The 22,300-nt window shown below is 48.1% G+C and overlaps 1 pseudogene; it reads left to right on the forward strand.

Moving 5' to 3' along the window:
• The first annotated feature begins 1,522 nt into the window (after nt 1-1,522).
• Nucleotides 1,523-1,727, forward strand: LOC142257291 (U2 spliceosomal RNA; annotated as a pseudogene).
• The last annotated feature ends 20,573 nt before the right edge of the window (nt 1,728-22,300 follow it).

The raw sequence follows: 22,300 nt of genomic DNA on the forward strand, positions 1-22,300 counted from the left end.
CCTTCTTCTTTAACAGGACCAACGGAGCTGCCCAGAGGCTACAACTGTCACGGATAACCCCAGCCTCCTTCATGTTGCTCAACATGTCCTTGGTACACTGGTAATGTGCAGGTAGTTTTGGCTTATATCTCTCTTTGATGGGTGGGTGTGCACTTGTGGGGATGTAGTGTTTGACCCCTTTTATTCTTCAAAAGTCTAGCAGATGTTTGCTGAAGACTTGCTCGTATTCTTGCACTAGCCTGTAGACCCCCTTCTTGTGATGTGAAGGTGTGGAGTCAGTGCCTACGTGTAATTCCTTACACCACTCCTCTGGCTGACTTGGTGAGCTGTCACTGAATGGGTGGGCTGAAGCAATGGTGGATGCTGCTGTTTGGATAGCATGTGTATCTACTGAGAACAGCTTATCAATGGTGGCAAATCAGAGCAGCTTAATCTCTTGCTCTCCGCAGTTCAACACTCTCATGGGCACTCTTCCCTTCCATATTAATGAATAAAACTATGATGTAAATAGCATATAGATACCCCACAAATGCAGACAAAAGTAGGTTATGGGAAAAGGGGGAAGAGAGAAACAGGAAAATAGTGGAATAAAGTATACCTTCCAGGTGGGAGAGGAAATGGCAGCACAGCCAGTGGAGGTGAAGCAAGGGGAGCCTGCAACTAAAGAGTTGAGAGCGTTATCACATGGTGACTGAGCCTGATTGTAACGGGAGCATAGAGGTGCCGATCCTGTCTTACCTGCGTTGGTATAGAAGTGGGTGTCCTGTGGTGGAGTCAGCTATGTGCAGTGGTGGCCGTGGGTTCTTTTATGTGCGACCGTAGTAATAACTGCGCCCACTTCCTGTATGGGAGTGGAATGCAGTGAGGGTAATGGAACGCACGCCTGCGCATTTGTGTTTAACGTCGCGCATGTGCAGAACGGAGAAAAGGCTGCGCTCACTTCCTAATGAAAGGGAGTGAGACGCATCTGGGAAGGGAAGGGAAAAGATTAGGGTTTGGGGATGATGAAAGGGCTTTCTACGGGCAAGGATGGCAAAGGGTGGCAGTGACGGAAAGTCAGGCAGCCTGTCCTGTCCTGTCCTGTCCGTCCGTCTTTTTGTATCATGAATTGGAAAGACTGCAAGGGGGAGGGGAGGTGCTTGTGTCCAAAAGGAGGAGTTATTCAGATTCATTGCAGTGGGCGGCGGCTGCAAAAAGCACCATTCTTCTTGTTTTTGCTCTGCAAAACAGCCTTTTCAAGGGTTGGCTTGGGTGACAAAATGTCTTCTGTAGGCGTGGGTTTGTCTCCCTCTCCCTAAGATGTGTCCGGTATAGGCCAGGGTGCCACTCAAGGCCGTAACCAATTCGGGTTATAGCTTCTCGGCCTTTTGGCTAAGATCAAGTGTAGTTTCGGAGGACGCTACCTTGGTCGGTACTGGAAGGTGCCTGGGATTGCACGTCTGCCGGCCTTGAGGAAGTGTGTGCGCCTTCTGGTGACACATAGCCCTCTTGTGCCTGGACGGTTCCCAGGCAACGGGAGGCGATCACCTTTGTTATTTTGAAGTCCTACTGATAAACAGAAAAAAAAAAATTAAATCTGTTCTTATCAGTTTAATATCTGATACGTCCCCTCTCTGGGGACCATATATTAAATGGATTTTTAGAACAAGGAGATGGAAAAAATCTTGCTCTGTCCACTCCACGCATTGACCTGGTATTGCAGTACCTCCAGGACCGGTGCACCCCTTCTTAACCCAGTTTCCAAAAGCAGAACTCAATTCACCTGATTCAAATGAGCCCCATTAGTGAATTGAAAGAAAGCAAAAACTTTATATGCACCTCAATTTGGCCAATTCACTTTACACACTTTCACCCTTTTTTTTATCTTTCACACCTTTTACTTGCTTTATTGATGCAAAAAGCTGTGCCAAATAGCAAACTCATCTCCACTCAACTTGACCAACTCTGCTATGTCCCGTGCAGTATCTTATTCTCAGTCTTATCTAGATCATTTGCAATTGAATAGAATAGATCCCTTTTGGCTGCTTATGACTGTGTAAAATATGTAGTTTTACTGGGCTGGGATGAGAGAATCCATTGAAGCATGGTGTAGGGATTGTGGTTCCTGTGTGCTAAGAAGAGAGGCTGGCACCAGCCAGAAAGCCCCATTGCAGCCAATAATCACTTAATAACTTTTTCAACTTGTCATCATATGGGAGGCCTTCCATTCCTTGTAGTAGTCTAGTTGCCCACCTTTGAACTGACTCTAACTTCTGAATGTCCTTATTAAAATGTGGAGCCCAAAACTGGTTCCCATATTCCAGATGTAGCCTTACAAGTGATTTATAGAGGTGTAACAATACGTTGGGATCACGGGATCTAATCTCCCTTTTTATACACCCTAAAATCTTGTCCCAAGCAGCATTCCATCAGCCTCTGGAAGGTTCCTGGCGCATTGCACAGCTCGAAGGGCATGCTTTTGAACTCGCAGAGACCCATAGGGGTGGCGAAGGCGGTCTTCTCCCGGTCTGCCTCAGCAACGGACACTTGCCAATAGTGACTAGTGAGATCAAGGGTAGAAAAATAATTTGCAGTTCTCAATGCAGCTAGCGATTCCTCAATACGGGGAGTGGTGCCGTCCTTCTTTTTTAACAGGATCAACAGAGCTGCCCAAAGGCTACAACTGTCACGGATAACCCCAGCCGCCTTCATGTTGCTCAACATGTCCTTGGTACACTGGCAATGTGAAGGTGGTATTGGCTTATAGCTCTCTTTGATGGGTGGGTGTGCACCTGTGGGGATGTGGTGTTGGACCCCTTTTATTCCCCCAAAATCTAGCGGGCTTCCCACCGGTAACCCGCTCCCCAGCTTGGATGGATGCTGAGGGAGCCCCTTTTGCCCGCAGGCTCTGGCCCTGGGAACTGTAGCCTTGGCGGTGACTGTGCTTCCCTCTACGGTGTGAGCTGTTGCCTTCAATCGGGTCTTGACTGCTGGGAAACCCTGGAGGTTCCTGTCGCTAACGGATTTGACCGGTTTTACGGCGACTCCTAGCCTGGTCGGGGTCCGTAGGCCCTGCCGGATGGTGCTGGCTTCTCTTCACTCCCCGATCTGGTACCGGCGGGCCACCGCCCATCCCCGGTCCGTACGGTTCACTCCAATCAGCCTCTCCTGCAGAAGGTCACCACCGTCTGCCAACCTTGCTGAGTGCCCGGGCCACACACCCGGACACGGTCAGTCTCCTCTCCTCTTCACTTCTCTAACTCCAAAACTGATCTCTAATCTGACTCCTTTTCCCGCCTCCAGGACTGTGAACTCCTCGGTGGGTGGGATCAACCGCCTGGCCCACCCCCTGGTGTGGACATCAGCCCCTGGAGGAAGGCAACTAGGATTTGTGTTTAGCTTCGGTGTGCCTAGCCGGAGTGTAGAGTGTGTTGGTGTAGTACCTGTGACGACCTGGCTTGTCCAGGGCGCCACATTCCCCTATAGTAAAATGCAGACCGTCCGCGGGCTGCCCGTCCATCACCGGTTTTATTTTCACAACTGAAAAAGAATAAAACGGTAAAACATGTAAAAGCATCATAAACATTTTACAACGGTACAGCTTCCGCTCTTCTCCCACCCAAACAACCTGGCCCTGATGCTGCCCCTAAGAAGCGGGCAGCACCCCTTGACCCCAGTCCAGCACCAAGTTGCCCGAGCGGGTTCTGTCTCTTTCAGGGGGCCCACGTCCAAGGGGACCCCTGAACCCCCGGAGGATCGCCACCGGTTACGGTAGTGGCGGGCCTAGGCCATCCCTTTCCTCCAGGCCCATCCTCCCAAATCAGCCTCTCCGGAGGCGGTAATGGTGTCAAGCCAACAAACATTTTTATTTACATTGCACTAAGTTTGTGGTTGCCCTGCAAGTTCTCGGGCTTGTCCGTAAGCAGTTCCTTACGCAATGGTTGCACAGTCCCTACGGGGACAACAGTTGCCGGCAACGGCCGGTTTAATCACGGTTCAATCAGGTAAACTTCTTTGGTTGATCATCTTTACTTATCATTTAAAACTTTCAAACTGGTACACTCAACACATAAAGCCCCCCCTTTTAAAGAGTAGTTTACCTGTACCTAAGTGGGGGTCTACCTAGGTTGGGGCGAGTGGACCTTCGGGGTCCGGTGTCAGTGGTGACAGGCAGTGGGGCAGAGGGAACAGTCAGTTCCTCCTCCCTGCTATCATGTGGGGCAGGCGGAGGCGTAGGGGAGCTGGGTACAGGTACATCCCTGGGCACTGGCTCGCGGTTAACCGTTTCCATCATTTCTTCATCCACGGGTTGTGGGAACAGTATCACTGGAAGGATCACCGCACCGTTCTGTGTAGGCCAGTCTGCTGGAAAATCAACCATCATGGTGTGGATTACCTCTTTTTCCTTCTCCACTGGACTGGGAACTGGAGCCTCATCCGCTACTCTCAATGCTGGTGGGCACTTCTTCAGGTGGTCTCGGGAAACCGTGGCTAAAGTTCCCCCCTGGTCACGGCTGATCTGGTAGGCCTTCCCATTCTCCCATCCTGTGGGCTGGACTACATACGGGGTTTTTTCCCATTGATCATCCAGCTTGTGGGCCCTTCTTTTCCGCTTCAGCACTACATCCCCAGGTTGGAAGGAACCGGCAGGCGCCTTCTTGTTGAAGCACTGCTCCTGTTGTCCCCGACTCCGGCACAAGTTCTTTTCAACATACTCCTGGACCTGTCGGTACTGTGTCCTCCGCCGAGTGTCCCATTCAGCTGTCGACAGGAGTGCTTCTGAAGCTTCCAAGCCCATTTCCAGATCCACTGGTAGCCGGCCGGGACGAGCTCTCATCAGGTATGCTGGAGTGCATTTCGTAGAGCTGGAAGGGATGTTGTTGTACATATCGACCAGGTCAGGTAGCTTCTCCAGCCACAGGTTCCGCTCTTCCAGTGGTAACGTCTTGAGGAGGCCCAGGACCAAGTGGTTCATCTTTTCACAAATGCCATTGGTTTGGGCGTGGTAAGGCGTGGTCCGGATTTTCTTGCAGCCGTACAACTGGCAGAATTCCTGGAATACCTCTGCTTCAAAGGCCGGACCCTGGTCGGTAAGCACCCTCTCCGGGTACCAATGCGGTCAACAGAAATAAGCCTGGAAAGCCTTAGCAGCGGTGCGGCCGGTTAAGTCCTTAACTGGGACAACCACCAGGAACCTCGAGTAGTGATCTACGATGGTCAGAGCGTAGGTGTACCCACTTCGGCTGGGGGTGAGCTTTACATGGTCAAGGGCAACCAGCTCCAGCGGTTGGTGTGTAATGATCGGTTGTAGGGGTGCCTTCTGGCTGGCCTCGTCCTTCCTTCTCAATGCGCAAGGGCCACATTCTCGGCACCAGGCCTCCACAGATTCCCGCATTCCACTCCAATAGAACCGCTCTCTTAACAACATCTCTAGCTTCTTCCACCCGAAGTGCACTGCACCATCATGGTATGCTTGCAGGACGGTGGGCACGTTAGCCTGGGGAATCACCAGCTGGCGGATCTTCTCGTGAGTCTTTGGATTAATCAGCTCGCGATACAACTTCTCCTGGTGTAGGTATAGCCGGGTCCGTTCTTGCCACAGACGTTGGGCTTCGGCAGGGGAAGCAGGGTCTATCCCAGCAGAACCCTGTTCCACTAGAGTCTTGACCAGGCGGACAGCAGGTGCCTGGTCCTGAGCTTCCTGCCAGTCCTGTCGGGGCAGCGGATCCAGGTTCACCCGTTGTTGGTAGACCTTCTCAGTGAATGGCCGGTGAAATGCAGGCAACTCGATCTCTTCGAGGTCATCATCCTCTGGCCCCTCTTCCGACAGGTGGGGCATCCGGGAGAGTGCATTGGCATTGACGTTGGTACGGCCGGCCCGGTACTTGATGGTGAAATCGTAGTTGGCTAACCTGGTCACCCACCGCTGCTCCAACGCGCCCAGCTTGGCCGTATCTAGATGGGTCAGCAGGTTATTGTCTGTGTACGCGGTGAACTTGGCTGCTGTCAGGTAATGGCGGAACCGCTCGGTGATAGCCCACACCAGTGCCAAGAGCTCAAGCTTGAAGGAGATGTAGTTCTCAGGGTTCCTCTCAGTCGGTCGGAGTTTTCGGCTAGCATAAGCTATTACCTTTTCCCTTCTGTCTTGGACCTGGGATAGAACAGCCCCCAAGCCCACATTGCTGGCGTCGGTGTAGAGGATGAATGGGCGGCTGTAGTCAGGGTACGCTAGGATTTCCTCTCCGGTCAGGGCTGTTCTCAGCTGGCGGAAGGATTCCTCATGCTTTTCTTCCCACACCAATGGGGCTACTAGGGATCTACCACCCTTGGTCTGTCCTATGAGGAGGTCTTACATGGGGGCAGCCATCTTTGTGTACCCCTTAATGAAGCGACGGTAATATCCCACCAGGCCCAGAAACTGCCTCACTTCCCTCACTGTGGTCGGTCTCGGCCAGTCATCATAGTATCATAGTTTTAAGGTTGAAGGGAGACTCTAAGTCCATCTAGTTCAACCCGTAGCCTAACATGTTGATCCAGAGGAAGGCAAAAAACCCCAATGTGGCAAACAAGTTCCAATGGGGAAAAAATTTCCTTCCTGACTCCACATCCAGCAATCAGACTAGTTCCCTGGATCAATACCCTGTCATAAAATCTAATATACATAACTGGTTATATTAAATTTTTCAAGAAAGGCATCCAGGCTCTGCTTAAATGTTAGTAGTGAATCACTCATTACAACATCATGCGGCAGAGAATTCAATAGTCTCACTGCTCGTACAGTAAAGAATCCTCGTCTGTGATTATGATTAAACCTTCTTTCCTCAAGACGTAGCGGATGCCCCCGTGTTCCAGTCGCAGGCCTAGGTGTAAATAGATCTTTGGAAAGGTCTCTGTACTGTCCCCTCATATATTTATACATTGTGATTAGATCTCCCCTAAGCCTTCGTTTTTCCAGACTAAATAACCCCAAGTTTAATAACCTGTCTTCGTATTGCATCCCCCCCATTCCTCTAATAATCTTGGTCGCTCTTCTTTGCACCCTCTCCAGTTCAGCTATGTCCTTCTTATATATCGGTGACCAGAATTGTACACAGTATTCTACGTGCGGTCGCACTAGTGACTTGTACAGAGGTAGAACTATATTTTTTTCATGAACAGTTATACCTCTTTTAATACATCCCATTATTTTATTAGCCCTGGCAGCAGCTGCCTGACACTGTCCACTAAAGTGAAGTTTACCATCCACCCATACACCCAAGTCTTTTTCTGTGTCTGTTTTACCCAGTGTTCTACAATTAAGTACATAATCATAAATGTTATTTCCTCTACCCAAGTGCATGACCTTACATTTATCTACATTAAACTTCAATTGCCACTTCTCAGCCCAATCCTCCAATTTACATAAATCTCCCTGTAATATAAAATTATCCTCCTCTGTATTGATTACCCTGCAGAGTTTAGTATCATCTGCAAATATTGAAATTCTACTCCGCATGCCCCCAACAAGGTCATTTATAAATATGTTGAAAAGAAGCGGGCCCAATACTGACCCCTGTGGTACCCCACTATGAACTGAGACCCAGTCCGAGTACGTACCATTAATAACCACCCTTTGTTTCCTATCACTGAGCCAGTTTTTAACCCAGTTACACATATTTCCCCTATCCCCATTATTCTCATTTTATGTACCTTTTATGTACCTTATGTAGTCTTGGATGGCGGTGATCTTCTCGGGGTTGGGGGCGACACCTTCCGCACCAACCACATGTCCTAGGTACTGCACTCTGGGTTTCAGCAGATGACACTTTGAGGGCTTCAACTTCATCCCATACTTGGCAAGGGACGCGAACACCTCGGCTAGGTGCTCCAGGTGGGCTTCATACGTCTGTGAGTACACAATCACATCATCCAAGTACAGCAAAACGGTCCCATAGGCAGTCTTCTCTCGGTCTTCCGGTGCCACGGCCACCTGCCAGTACCCGCTGGTGAGGTCAAGGGTGGAGAAGTAGTTAGCGGTTCTCAGCGAGGCCAGGGACTCTTTGATGCGGGGCAGAGGGTAAGCATCCTTATGCGTTATCTGGTTAATCTTCCGGTAATCCACACACATCCGCATGGTGCCATCCTTCTTCTTAACCAGCACCAACGGAGCGGCCCAGGGACTACAGCTGTCCCTAATAACCCCTGCCTCCTTCATGTTCCTCAACATGTCTTTGGCGCATTGGTAGTGCGCAGGGGGAATAGGCCTGTATCTCTCTTTAATAGGGGAGTGTGTACCGGTAGGGATGTGGTGTTGAACCCCTTTAATCTGCCCAAAATCTAGAGGGTGCTTGCTAAAAACCCGCTCATACTCCTGTACCACCCGGTATACCCCTTCCTTGTGGTGTATGGGGGTATCATCAGTGCCGACATGTAGCTCTCGATACCACTCGCCTAACTCCCCCAGGGATGAGTGGGAACCGGCAGCAGGCGGTGTGACCGGGGGAACGGCTTCATGGATCGTGTGGGGATCTAGAGTGAGCAATTTGGCAAGGGTAGCGTACCGGGTGGTGCATGAATGCACACATATTGGTTTTATAATCTTATTGTATTACTTTATATTCTTATTTCACTTGTGCATATCTCCACCATAATCCTGGCTAAGAAATATAGCTTTTTTTGGGGTACACAGGTAGTAAGGTCTTCTTTCTATTTCTTTAGGGGTGATATAGCCTGGTGGAACTCTAGACCTCTAACATTATATATGCACCCTTTTTCTTTATGGTTCTTGGACACCTTATAACATTCTTCCATACATATATATCTTTCTCATAAATTATAAATAATTAGGCATTTTTATATATTTTATTTACATTTTCATAAATAACTTTTTACAAAGCATGGGGGACATTCTCACATACATATAATTTTCATGTACGCATTCTGAAAATTTACGCATAAACCGTACACACTCCTTTTTGTAACAATTTCTATAACTCATTCGCTGAACTCTCATCCCGGATATTCATTCTTACACCGAATTTCCTGTTATAACACAACATTCATGATTTTTATTCAATTTATTTTTATTTTTTAGGTTTATTAGTAGTGATGAGCGAGTACTAAAAAGCTCGGGTGCTCGAAGCTCGGGCCGAGCCTCCCAAGATACTCGTGTACTCGGCCCGAGCACCGAGCCCAATGTTATCCTATGGGAGACCCGAGTATTTTTGTGAAATGACCACCGGCAGCATGTAGAAACCCTAAAAATGGCACAAAAGTCTCCGAAGAGTGCTCAAATGACATGGCAACAGCATGGGGAAGACCCCTTGAAGCATTTATCACTCAAAAGTCACAGCTGTGAATAATTTTGTCCGCGTTTTACGCCATTTTTACGGACTCACCAGAAAACCTTCCAAAATGACACCAAAATGATTTTTCATAGCGGAAATGTTAAGGGCACATACCCAATAGTGAGATAGAGCTAATGTATGTTACTTTTTGAGATCAATACATGAAAGATTTTACGTAAAACATTGTGTGGCACTCCGATGTCCCTGAGAAGAGACGTACATAAAGGCCTCTGAGTCTAATGTGCCCATTTTGAGGAACTGAGTCTTTGTAGTATTTTCCTTTGCCAGGGCAGTCCAAAATTGTGAGGTTCACCAATGCCCCTGCATACAGACGTGCATGATGGCCTGTAAACCTGAAGTGCCCATTGTAAGGAAGTGGGTCTATTGTAGTATAGCCCTTAGGCAGGGCAGCCAAAAATTGGGAGGCTCCACGTTGTCCCTGGATAGAGACGTGCATGAGGGCCTCAAAACATTAAGTGTCCAGTGTCAGGAAGTGGGTGTATTATAGTATAGCCCTTAGGCAGGGCAGCCAAAAATTGGGAGGCTCCATGTTGTCCCTGGATAGAGACGTGCATGAGGGCCTGTAAACCTGAAGTGCCCATTGGAAGGAAGTGGGTCTTTTGTAGTATAGCCCTTTGGCAGGGCAGCCAAAAATTGGGAGGCTCCAGGTTGTCCCTGGATAGAGACGTGCATGAGGGCTTGTAAACCTGAAGTGCCCATTGGAAGGAAGTGGGTCTTTTGTAGTATAGCCCTTTGGCAGGGCAGCCAAAAATTGGGAGGCTCCACGTTGTCCCTGGATAGAGACATGCATGAGGGCCTCAAAACATTAAGTGTCCATTGTCAGGAAGTGGGTGTATTATAGTATAGCCCTTAGGCAGGGCAGCCAAAAATTGGGAGGCTCCACGTTGTCCCTGGATAGAGACGTGCATGAGGGCCTCAAAACATTAAGTGTCCATTGTCAGGAAGTGGGTGTATTATAGTATAGCCCTTTGGCAGGGCAGCCAAAAATTGGGAGGCTCCACGTTGTCCCTGGATAGAGACGTGCATGAGGGCCTCAAAACATTAAGTGTCCATTGTCAGGAAGTGGGTGTATTATAGTATAGCCCTTAGGCAGGGCAGCCAAAAATTGGGAGGCTCCACGTTGTCCCTGGATAGAGACGTGCATGAGGGCCTCAAAACATTAAGTGTCCATTGTCAGGAAGTGGGTCTTTTGTAGTATAGCCCTTTGGCAGGGCAGCCAAAAATTGGGAGGCTCCACGTTGTCCCTGGATAGAGACGTGCATGAGGGCCTCAAAACATTAAGTGTCCATTGTCAGGAAGTGGGTCTTTTGTAGTATAGCCCTTTGGCAGGGCAGCCAAAAATTGGGAGGCTCCACGTTGTCCCTGGATAGAGACGTGCATGAGGGCCTCAAAACATTAAGTGTCCATTGTCAGGAAGTGGGTGTATTATAGTATAGCCCTTAGGCAGGGCAGCCAAAAATTGGGAGGCTCCACGTTGTCCCTGGATAGAGACGTGCATGAGGGCCTCAAAACATTAAGTGTCCATTGTCAGGAAGTGGGTCTTTTGTAGTATAGCCCTTTGGCAGGGCAGCCAAAAATTGGGAGGCTCCACGTTGTCCCTGGATAGAGACGTGCATGAGGGCCTCAAAACATTAAGTGTCCATTGTCAGGAAGTGGGTGTATTATAGTATAGCCCTTTGGCAGGGCAGCCAAAAATTGGGAGGCTCCACGTTGTCCCTGCATAGAGACGTGCATGAGGGCCTCAAAACATTGTTCCCATTGCAAAGGAGCGGGTCTCCTGTCGTTGTAATGTCCATTCTGCAAAGAATGGGCGAAAAAATTTACCACTGGGGGTATACCTGAAACAAAGGCCTAACTCTTGTAACGGTCATCATGGTGGCGCATGAGGAGAAGGAGGAGCAGTCCAGCGATTATCCAAAGTCCAGAAGTGTGTACCCATGGGTGACTGGAGGTACATGGCAAATTCCCGTTACAAACTTTAAATTCCGCTCTCATTTGCTGGTGGTGTGGTGAAGTCTGGCCCAATCCAACCCTTGTTCATCTTGATCAGAGTCAGCCTGTCAGCATTTTCAGTTGACAGGCGGGTGCGTTTATCTGTAATGATTCCACCTGCGGCACTAAAAACACGCTCTGACAAAACGCTAGCGGCAGGGCAGGCCAGGACTTCCAAGGCGTAGAGAGCCAATTCATGCCACGTGTCCACCTTGGATACCCAATAATTGTAAGGCACAGAGGAATGTCGGAGTACAGTTGTTCGATCTGCAAGGTACTCCTTGAGCATCTGGGCAAACTTAGGATTTCTTGTGGCACTACCCCGCACCTCAGGGGCTGTGGTACGTGAGGGGCTGAGAAAACTGTCCCACATCTTAAAGACTGTTCCCCTACCTCTGGCGGATTGGACTTGTGCCTCTCTCGGCTGTACGCCTTGGTTGTCCACTGATTCCTGACCTATGCCGCTAGCGTTTTGTGAGGGGAATGCTTTGCCTACTTCCGTGACTATGGCCTTCCGGAACTGCTGCATTTTGGTTGACCTCTCCGCCTCGGGAATAAGAGACATAAAGTTCTCCTTGTAGCGTGGGTCTAACAGTGTTACCAACCAGTAATGATTGTCGGCCAAGATGTTCTTAACGCGAGGGTCACGAGACAGGCAGCTTACCATAAAGTCAGCCATGTGCGCCAGACTCTTAACAGCCAGGACTTCAGTAGCCTGACCAACACGTTGACTGAACATGCTGTCCTCCTCCTCCTCCTCCTCCTCCTCATCTACCCTGTCCTCTGGCCAGCCACGCTGAACCGAGGATATGACTGGTGTGCATGTCATATCCTCAATTTGGCCGGAGATTTGCTCCATGTCTTCATCCTCCTCCTCGTCATAGTCCTCCACTGCACGTTGTGATGAGACGAGGCTGGGCTGTGTGTTATCACCCACACCCACTACTGTTTCTTGCTGCAACTCATCGCGCTCCGCCTGCAATGCATCATGTTTGGTTTTGAGCAGAGACCGTTTTAGAAGGCAGAGTAGCGGTATGGTGACGCTAATAATGGCGTCATCACCACTCACCATCTTGGTGGAGTCCTCAAAGTTTTGGAGGATGGTACATAGGTCGGACATCCATCTCCACTCCTCAGGTGTTATGTGTGGAGTTTGACCCATTTCCCGACGGCTTAGGTGATGCAGGTACTCAACAACTGCCCTCTTCTGCTCACATATCCTGACCAACATGTGCAGAGTTGAATTCCAACGCGTGGGGACATCACACACCAGTCTGTGAGCCGGAAGATGCAAACTGCGCTGAAAGCCGGCAAGGCCGGCTGAAGCAGTAGGTGACTTTCGAAAATGTGCAGACAGGCGGCGAACTTTTACCAGCAGATCAGACAGCTCTGGGTATGACTTTAGAAACCGCTGAACCACGAGGTTGAGCACATGGGCCACGCATGGAACATGTGTCAGCTGGCCTCGCCTCAAAGCCGCCACCAGGTTCCGGCCATTGTCACACACGACCTTTCCTGGCTTTAGGTTCAGAGGTGTGAGCCAGTGATCTGCCTGCTGTTTCAGAGCTGTCCACAGCTCTTCTGCATTGTGGGGTTTGTCACCTATGCAGATTAGCTTCAGCACAGCCTGTTGCCGCTTCGCCGAGGCAGTGCTGCAGTGCTTCCAGCTTGGGACTGGTGTGGAGGGTACAGTGGATGAGGATGCGCAGGAGGAGGAGGAGGCTGAAGAGCATGACATTCCGGAGCTGTAGAGTGTGGGTGAAACACTGACTGAGGTAGGGCCTGCAAACCTTGGTGTGGGAAGGACGTGTTCCGTCCCTCGCTCAGACTGGGTCCCAGCTTCCACAATATTAACCCAGTGTGCCGTCAACGAGATGTAGCGGCCTTGCCCACAAGCACTTGTCCACGTGTCTGTGGTTAGGTGGACTTTGGGTGAAACAGCGTTGTTCAGGGCACGTGTGCAGTTTTGTGACACGTGGTTATGCAACGCGGGGACGGCACACCGGGAGAAATAGTGGCGGCTGGGGACCGAGTAACGTGGGACAGCTGCCGCCATCAGGTCGCGGAATGCTTCTGTCTCCACCAGCCTTAAAGGCAACATTTCCAGCGCAAGCAGTCGCGAAATGTTAGCATTTAGAACTGTGGCATGTGGGGTGTTGGCAGTGTATTTGCGCCTGCGTTCAAAGGTTTGCTGAATGGATAACTGAACGCTGCGCTGGGACAAGGACGTGCTTGATGATGGTGTTATTTCTGAGTAGGCAACTGCAGGTGCAGGACCGGAGGAGGCTTGTTCGCAGGCAGCATGGACAGGGGATTGGCTCGCATGCACAACCAGCGAAGACGTAGCAGTGACATTAGCAAGCACTGCTCCTCGACTCTGTTGTACTTCCCACAAAGTCGGGTGCTTGGCTGACATGTGCCTGATCATGCTGGTGGTGGTCAGGCTGCTAGTTTTGGTACCCCTGCTGATGCTGGCACGGCAGGTGTTGCAAATGGCCTTTTTAGAATCATCTGGATCCAACTTAAAAAACTGCCAGACTCGGGAAGACCTAACATTTGTACAGGCACCTTGTGTCGTGTTGTTGTTCCGGGGAACGGTTGCCTGACTTCTGCCTGGAGCCACCACCCTGCTTCTTACTGCCTGTTGGGATGCTACGCCTCCCTCCCCCTGTGCACTGCTGTCCTCGCTCTGCATATCCTCCTGCCAGGTTGGGTCAGTTACTGGATCATCCACCACGTCGTCTTCCTCTTCCGCACCCTGCTCCTCCTCCTGACTTCCTGACAATTGTGTCTCATCATCGTCCACCCCTTGTTGAGACACGTTGCCAACTTCGTGAGAACGTGGCTGCTCAAATATTTGGCCATCTGTACATACGATCTCCTCATGACCCACTTCAACATGAGCTGGCGAGAGGCCAGAATGTGCGAATGGAAACGTGAACAGCTCTTCCGAGTGTCCAAGTGTGGGATCATTAATGTCCGAGGACGTGTACTCAGCCTTGTGGTAGGAAGGAGGATCAGGTTCTGAAATGTGCGGTGCAGTATCACGGCTACTGACACTTGACCGTGTGGAAGACAGAGTGTTTGTGGTGGTGCCAATCTGACTGGAAGCATTATCCGCTATCCAACTAACAACCTGTTGACACTGGTCTTGGTTCAAGAGCGGTGTACTGCTGCGGTCCCCAAGAATTTGGGACAGGACGTGCGAGCGACTAGATGTGGCCCTTTGTTGTGGCAAAATTAGAGCTTGCCCACGACCTCGGCCTCTGCCTGCACCACCATCACGTCCACTTCCTTGTTCCTTGCCAACGCCCTTGCGCATTTTGCAATGCTGTGCTGACGTGTATTCACTAGACTTGGGCGTTATATCAAAGTTTGTGCAAATTGTGCACCTGTACGCTGCCACCGACAGGCACACACGTGCGGTTTTTAAATGCAAGCACGGACGCACTAAGAACCTAACAGGTTTTAGGAGGAAAAAAATTAATGACGAGAACTCTGACACTATCAGCCACTGCTGACTGACGTGTATTATACACTACACTTGTGCGTTATATAATAGTTTGGTAAAAACGCACACAAGTGCACCTGTACGCTGCCACCGACAGGCACACACGTGCGGTTTTTAAATGCAAGCACGGACGCACTAAGAACCTAACACAGGTTTTAGGAGCAAAAATTAATGACGAGAACTCTGACACTATCAGCCACTGCTGACTGACGTGTATTATACAATACACTTGTGCGTTATATAATAGTTTGGTAAAAACGCACACAAGTGCACCTGTACGCTGCCACCGACAGGCACACACGTGCGGTTTTTAAATGCAAGCACGGACGCACTAAGAACCTAACACAGGTTTTAGGAGCAAAAATTAATGACGAGAACTCTGACACTATCAGCCACTGCTGACTGACGTGTATTATACACTACACTTGTGCGTTATATAATAGTTTGGTAAAAACGCACACAAGTGCACCTGTACGCTGCCACCGACAGGCACACACGTGCGGTTTTTAAATGCAAGCACGGACGCACTAAGAACCTAACACAGGTTTTAGGAGCAAAAATTAATGACGAGAACTCTGACACTATCAGCCACTGCTGACTGACGTGTATTATACACTACACTTGTGCGTTATATAATAGTTTGGTAAAAACGCACACAAGTGCACCTGTACGCTGCCACCGACAGGCACACACGTGCGGTTTTTAAATGCAAGCACGGACGCACTAAGAACCTAACAGGTTTTAGGAGCGACAATTGCTGAGAAGTCTGACACTATCAGGACTGTTTTAGACTGTGTACACCAGCCCCAGATATGATGAAGGCTGGTATACGGTCACCACTAGGAATGGCTATATACCCTGCCTGCCTGCCTGCCTGCCTGTATACTGCTACAATAGTCCTGACAAGGACTCTTTTGGTCACTAGCCTGTATTCCAACCTGGCTATACCCTGCCTGTATACAGCAACAATAGTCCTGAGAAGGACTCTGCTACTGTACTCCGACCTGGCTATACCCTGCCTGCCTGTATACAACTAGAATAGTCCTGAGAAGGACTTTTGGTCACACTGTTTGCAGCCCTGCTACGGAAATAGCTATAAAGGGCCGCAAACCTTTCCCTGAAGCAGCGACCCTCTCCCTGCACTGACTGTCTGGATAGCTGTGAGCAGAGCACAGCGCGCCCGCCGGTATAAAGGCTCGGTCACGCTGTGCAGGCCGGCCAATCACTGCAATTCCACAACTAACAGGGCTGTGGCATTGCAGTGGTCTGCCAGCCAATCCCTGCATGAGGGCTGGCTCTCAAAAGAGCGCCAACATGCAGGGATGAAGACCACGAGTACAGCACGAGTATCGCGAGATTACTCGGTCCCCGTCGAGTAGACCGAGTACAGTGATACTCGTGCGAGTACCGAGTAGTAACAAGCATGCTCACTCATCACTATTTATTAGTAAAATGGCTTACACTCCCCTTTTTTCCACTTTTTTCTTCACTACTTTTATAAAGAAATTTTTCCTTTCTTTATTCTTAATGCAATTTTATATAGCAACACCACCATTTTTTGCCACGAACATAATTTTTCTTGTCCGTCATCCCGTTCACCCTTACAGGGTTGTGGACAGATGCACTTGTCACTACACTTCTAAGACTCAATACAGGGTCTGGAGCTCAATGCTCCCTTTTTGTTTTTTTTTTCTTCTTTTTTTTCTTTTTTTCATTTTGTCCTTCTTCTTCTTCTTTTTCTGATTTTTGTCTCAAAAAGCTGATGAAATTTGAAACACTATACCCCAGTGATTTTATAAATGTTTCTCAATATATCACTTGAGAACTTTTATGGCCGGTATTGTAACAGTTGACCATCCCGGCAGTATTTGAAATACAGCAGTCAGTCCTCTGACGTAGCTCCATATGTGTATATATAGAGGTTCTTCCTCCTTTGATTGCATACTGTTCTTTTTTTGCCCTGATGAAGGAGACAGTGATCTCTGAAACACATTGACCGGAAAAAAGAATAAAGAGATGAAATAATTAACATCAGTTTCCTTTGGTGACAGCGCGGCACGCACCCGATTTTCCTCCTATACGTTATTGCTCTTCTACTAGGGGCTGCGGCTGTCGCCATTTGTAACGTGCATTTAGGGGTTGTGACTGGCACAACCTTAATAGGTGAGTGCAACTACTATTAATTATTTGTTACCTTACCAGGTAAGACCCTAATTTGTGCGTCTGCTCCAGAGTTATTTCCCTGATTATTAATATCTGACAGGCAGTGATTGATCCTGCATTCTCACCTTCCTCTCTGTTGCACATTCTTATTGTTCCTATATGCTCTCTATTTCCATCAGACTTTTTTTGTCCTTCGGTGGGGCTCTAACATATGTGCACCATTTATTATTTATTTTTATGGATTCCTTTCTTTTTTCATGCTAGCGTTCATTATGCAGTAGTCATTCATGATATATCTTATATTTGTGAATCCATTAGGGCTCTATATGTCTGGTGCATCACATTGGGTCTTTTCAGTGCACAATAGGCACCTTTTTCTGTTATGCTCTGCTGCCACCTTATGGACATCCTATCAGTGATGCCAGAAAAAAATGGACATGTCTCCATGCAGCAATCACGGACACGCGGGTACGCCGCACGGAGACACGTGCAGTGAAAAATCACTGATGTGTGAGCAGACCCATTCATTATAATGGATCTGCGTATCTCAGTGATTCTGTTATGTTTAAAAAAAAGCACAAACGTACCAGAATCACTGACGTGTGAAACAGGCCTTATAGTGTTTTGATTTATGTATGTATTATACAACTTCTGTGGATCTTGTATGAGTGACTTTTCTTCATTTTATTGGATTGTTTTAAAATATTGAAATAAAGTCACGCTTCCTATGCATCCTTTTGTATTCTGATTGGCTACTATAATACAGTTTTTAGGCACTGAGATCGATACCAGAGGCATGGTCTTCCGCTTACCAGAGGATAAGCTCAAAAGGCTAAGGGACATAATAGAAGGGTTTAGTGCTGTTAATAAGGTGGCATTAAGATAAATGAAATATATCTTCTCGGTCTTCTCGTTTTCTTGCTGAGTTGTGCCAATGGACAGAGTTTTTTCTAGACATTTGCTATTGGAAACTCAGGGAACCAAAGCTCCTGGATAGAGTTGAGCGCGGTTCGTGGTTCGTGGTTCTCCAGTTCTAGGCTCGAGTGATTTTGGGGCATGTTCTAGATCGAACTAGAACTCGAGCTTTTTGCAAAAGCTCGATAGTTCTAGAAACGTTCGAGAACGGTTCTAGCAGCCAAAAAACAGCTAAATCATAGCTTGGTTTCTGCTGTAATAGTGTAAGTCACTCTGTGAATCAAACTATTATCACATTTCAGTGTATAGTGTGCGTGAACAGCGCCTTCAGATCACTGCTGTTTCTATAATGGCGATCGCCATTTTTTTTTTTTTTTCTTGTCTTCCTTCCCTAAGTGCGCGCGTCTTGTGGGGCGGGCCAGCATGTCAGCCAATCACAGACACACACACAGCTAAGTTGACTTTGAGCCAGAGAAGCAACGGCATGTGTGATAGGATCTGCATGTCACATGTCCCTGCATTATAAAACCGGACATTTTCTTCACGGACGCCATTATCTGCCTTCTGCGTCTTTGGTGTCAGACATCACTGTCGCAGCTCCGTCCTCCTGAGTCCTATAGCCGATACAGCTGTATGCGCTGCATACACAGTGTTAGACAGCATAGGGTGAGCACTTTATAGCAGTCCTTTTAAGGGCTCAAACCGGCAGGGTCAGAGAGCCATAGGTGACAGGTCCTGCAAACAGCAACAGCATCTGTGTAGCCAAGGTCAGGGATTTCCTCCCTGCATTTCACCATTAGGAGGGAATAGAAAGGCAGGCTTCCATTCCTCTACCCAGAGCACCACAATCCTGCCACTGTACCCTCCTGTCCTCTGCACACTCCAACTCATTATAACTAAGCCATTATACTAGCAAACACTCAGTGTACCTAGTGGCATCCTATCTGTGGCTATTGGACTTTGCTATAGTCCCACTAGTGCAAAGACTTTTGCAGAGCACGTCTGCCTGCATTGCACACTCCAACTTTTTTAAACTAAGCAATTTTACTAGCAAACACTCAGTGTACCTAGTGGCATCCTATACGTGGCTATTGGACTTTGCTATAGTCCCACTAGTGCCAAGACATTTGCAGAGCGCATCTGCCTGCGTTGCACACTCCAACTAATTTTAACTTAGCCATTATACTAGCAAACACTCAGTGTACCTAGTGGCATCCTATACGTGGCTATTGGACTTTGCTATAGTCCCACTAGTGCCAAGACATTTGCAGAGCGCATCTGCCTGCGTTGCACACTCCAACTAATTATAAGTAAGCCATTATACTAGCAAACACTCAGTGTACCTAGTGGCATCCTATCTGTGGCTATTGGACTTTGCTATAGTCCCACTAGTGCAAAGACATTTGCAGAGCACGTCTGCCTGCATTGCACACTCCAACTTTTTTAAACTAAGCAATTTTACTAGCAAACACTCAGTGTACCTAGTGGCATCCTATACGTGGCTATTGGACTTTGCTATAGTCCCACTAGTGCCAAGACATTTGCAGAGCGCATCTGCCTGCGTTGCACACTCCAACTAATTATAAGTAAGCCATTATACTAGCAAACACTCAGTGTACCTAGTGGCATCCTATCTGTGGCTATTGGACTTTGCTATAGTCCCACTAGTGCAAAGACATTTGCAGAGCACGTCTGCCTGCATTGCACACTCCAACTTTTTTAAACTAAGCAATTTTACTAGCAAACACTCAGTGTACCTAGTGGCATCCTATACGTGGCTATTGGACTTTGCTATAGTCCCACTAGTGCCAAGACATTTGCAGAGCGCATCTGCCTGCGTTGCACACTCCAACTAATTATAAGTAAGCCATTATACTAGCAAACACTCAGTGTACCTAGTGGCATCCTATCTGTGGCTATTGGACTTTGCTATAGTCCCACTAGTGCCAAGACATTTGCAGAGCGCATCTGCCTGCGTTGCACACTCCAACTAATTATAAGTAAGCCATTATACTAGCAAACACTCAGTGTACCTAGTGGCATCCTATACGTGGCTATTGGACCTTGCTATAGTCCCACTAGTGCCAAGACATTTGCAGAGCGCATCTGCCTGCGTTGCACACTCCAACTAATTATAAGTAAGCCATTATACTAGCAAACACTCAGTGTACCTAGTGGCATCCTATACGTGGCTATTGGACCTTGCTATAGTCCCACTAGTGCCAAGACATTTGCAGAGCGCATCTGCCTGCGTTGCACACTCCAACTAATTATAAGTAAGCCATTATACTAGCAAACACTCAGTGTACCTAGTGGCATCCTATCTGTGGCTATTGGACTTTGCTATAGTCCCACTAGTGCCAAGACATTTGCAGAGCGCATCTGCCTGCGTTGCACACTCCAACTAATTATAAGTAAGCCATTATACTAGCAAACACTCAGTGTACCTAGTGGCATCCTATACGTGGCTATTGGACCTTGCTATAGTCCCACTAGTGCCAAGACATTTGCAGAGCGCATCTGCCTGCGTTGCACACTCCAACTAATTATAAGTAAGCCATTATACTAGCAAACACTCAGTGTACCTAGTGGCATCCTATACGTGGCTATTGGACCTTGCTATAGTCCCACTAGTGCCAAGACATTTGCAGAGCGCATCTGCCTGCGTTGCACACTCCAACTAATTATAAGTAAGCCATTATACTAGCAAAAACTCAGTGTACCTAGTGGCATCCTATCTGTGGCTATTGGACTTTGCTATAGTCCCACTAGTGCAAAGACATTTGCAGAGCACGTCTGCCTGCATTGCACACTCCAACTTTTTTAAACTAAGCAATTTTACTAGCAAACACTCAGTGTACCTAGTGGCATCCTATACGTGGCTATTGGACTTTGCTATAGTCCCACTAGTGCCAAGACATTTGCAGAGCGCATCTGCCTGCGTTGCACACTCCAACTAATTTTAACTTAGCCATTATACTAGCAAACACTCAGTGTACCTAGTGGCATCCTATACGTGGCTATTGGACTTTGCTATAGTCCCACTAGTGCCAAGACATTTGCAGAGCGCATCTGCCTGCGTTGCACACTCCAACTAATTATAAGTAAGCCATTATACTAGCAAACACTCAGTGTACCTAGTGGCATCCTATACGTGGCTATTGGACCTTGCTATAGTCCCACTAGTGCCAAGACATTTGCAGAGCGCATCTGCCTGCGTTGCACACTCCAACTAATTATAAGTAAGCCATTATACTAGCAAACACTCAGTGTACCTAGTGGCATCCTATACGTGGCTATTGGACTTTGCTATAGTCCCACTAGTGCCAAGACATTTGCAGAGCGCATCTGCCTGCGTTGCACACTCCAACTAATTATAAGTAAGCCATTATACTAGCAAACACTCAGTGTACCTAGTGGCATCCTATACGTGGCTATTGGACCTTGCTATAGTCCCACTAGTGCCAAGACATTTGCAGAGCGCATCTGCCTGCGTTGCACACTCCAACTAATTATAAGTAAGCCATTATACTAGCAAAAACTCAGTGTACCTAGTGGCATCCTATCTGTGGCTATTGGACTTTGCTATAGTCCCACTAGTGCAAAGACATTTGCAGAGCACGTCTGCCTGCATTGCACACTCCAACTTTTTTAAACTAAGCAATTTTACTAGCAAACACTCAGTGTACCTAGTGGCATCCTATACGTGGCTATTGGACTTTGCTATAGTCCCACTAGTGCCAAGACATTTGCAGAGCGCATCTGCCTGCGTTGCACACTCCAACTAATTTTAACTTAGCCATTATACTAGCAAACACTCAGTGTACCTAGTGGCATCCTATACGTGGCTATTGGACTTTGCTATAGTCCCACTAGTGCCAAGACATTTGCAGAGCGCATCTGCCTGCGTTGCACACTCCAACTAATTATAAGTAAGCCATTATACTAGCAAACACTCAGTGTACCTAGTGGCATCCTATACGTGGCTATTGGACCTTGCTATAGTCCCACTAGTGCCAAGACATTTGCAGAGCGCATCTGCCTGCGTTGCACACTCCAACTAATTATAAGTAAGCCATTATACTAGCAAACACTCAGTGTACCTAGTGGCATCCTATACGTGGCTATTGGACTTTGCTATAGTCCCACTAGTGCCAAGACATTTGCAGAGCGCATCTGCCTGCGTTGCACACTCCAACTAATTATAAGTAAGCCATTATACTAGCAAACACTCAGTGTACCTAGTGGCATCCTATACGTGGCTATTGGACCTTGCTATAGTCCCACTAGTGTCAAGACATTTGCAGAGCGCATCTGCCTGCGTTGCACACTCCAACTAATTATAAGTAAGCCATTATACTAGCAAACACTCAGTGTACCTAGTGGCATCCTA

This window comes from Anomaloglossus baeobatrachus, chromosome 11 (genome assembly GCF_048569485.1).
Source record: "Anomaloglossus baeobatrachus isolate aAnoBae1 chromosome 11, aAnoBae1.hap1, whole genome shotgun sequence".
Lineage (NCBI taxonomy): Eukaryota > Metazoa > Chordata > Amphibia > Anura > Aromobatidae > Anomaloglossus > Anomaloglossus baeobatrachus.